The 1,307-nt window shown below is 44.2% G+C and overlaps 1 long non-coding RNA gene across 1 annotated transcript; it reads right to left on the reverse strand.

Moving 5' to 3' along the window:
* Nucleotides 1-287: 287 nt before the first annotated feature.
* On the reverse strand, nt 288-1,067 carry LOC135431899 (uncharacterized). The gene is made up of 2 exons (XR_010436858.1): nt 743-1,067; nt 288-691 (listed from the first exon to the last, which is right to left on the reverse strand). It is a non-coding gene; the product is annotated as an uncharacterized LOC135431899 (long non-coding RNA).
* Nucleotides 1,068-1,307: the final 240 nt, after the last annotated feature.

The following is a 1,307-nucleotide window of genomic DNA, read 5'->3' on the forward strand; positions in this document are numbered from 1 at the left end:
ATACGAACTGACTAATTGGGCTATATATCACAATCACAGCTACGACAAAACTAGTTGCGGCTTTAAATATTTCACATTTCTTATAATGGACGGCTCCCGATTCACACATCCACTTACAGCAAGTCTCACTTAGGGGATTTCCTTTTGTTTACCTTCAATTTTGGACTACTTTGCGCTACTGTGCCATGGGATCAATAAAAGGAACGCCCGTGTGAAATACTCTGGGCAATAAAGGCATCAAATTGTGTGGGCGTGTGTGTGTGCATATGAAAGAGAAGCCGGCAAGGAAAAGGAACAGAAATACAAATAATATATACAGAAAAATGAAAATATTTAGGTCTAACGTTAGTATGCAAATATGTGAAGGGCAACAAACGTGCGCTGCACGTCCGTCCAGAAGAAGAGCTGAGCCAATTTGTGCAACTGCGACATTTCCATATAAATTCTCAATTATATTATTATGCATAATTGAAATTGATTTCGTTCCCGAATTGGAGGGAAAATTGCACTCTCTAGTATATATCAAGCTGTCGGTTAATCTAATCGGTTAGCAGGTTGGAAAATTAAACAAATCCACTAAATAAATATGATTTCAGCTTTCGCTGGGCAGAGAATATCCTGTCTAGGCTCGACTTGACACGAAGGGCAAGTGATAGATGACAGCTCCGTTGAGCTGTGGAACAGCTGGCAGCTGTGCATAAAACTTGTTAGCCTGATTGATATTTGGCCGCAACATACTTACCGTCTTTTATAAATAAGTATGTATAATGAGAAAGCCCGAAGATTTCTTTACACTTAAAGAAAAAACAACCTTAAAGCGCCACGAATTTCCATTTGTCAGTTGGAGCAGTGGCGGGCGGGTCAGTCAGCAGCTACGATTGCAACTTTTCAATATGGACTCGGGCGGGCCACTTTACGACCGCCGAGCAAATGCCCTGGCTGTGCGCCATTGCCCTCATTCTGTCGGCAAATAATGGCAATCAAATGCCAGGGCTTCAGTATTCAAATGCTACTGCAAATTTAATAACAAATATAAATCATTTCCAGAGCTGACAGCTAAAGCACGCCCTGCCAACACAGCCCAGCTTTCGGTCCGGGCTGCTGCGACTTCTGCGGCTCCTCCCACATTTTTCTCACCTCAAGTGTGCGGATCCGGATGCGGGACACTTGGCGTTGCGTCCAAGGCGGACGCACTAATGGCAGTCGCAGACACCAATAAGAGGCCATTTCTCATCGCAGCACTTGGTGAATGTGTGTGTGTGTGTGTGTGCGTGTGTATTTTGGACACCCCTTGGGGCGGACCGAAT

This window comes from Drosophila montana, unplaced genomic scaffold, assembly GCF_035044405.1.
Source record: "Drosophila montana isolate Dmon_TW-CO22-7 unplaced genomic scaffold, ASM3504440v1 contig_3200_1, whole genome shotgun sequence".
NCBI classification, from domain to species: Eukaryota; Metazoa; Arthropoda; class Insecta; order Diptera; family Drosophilidae; genus Drosophila; species Drosophila montana.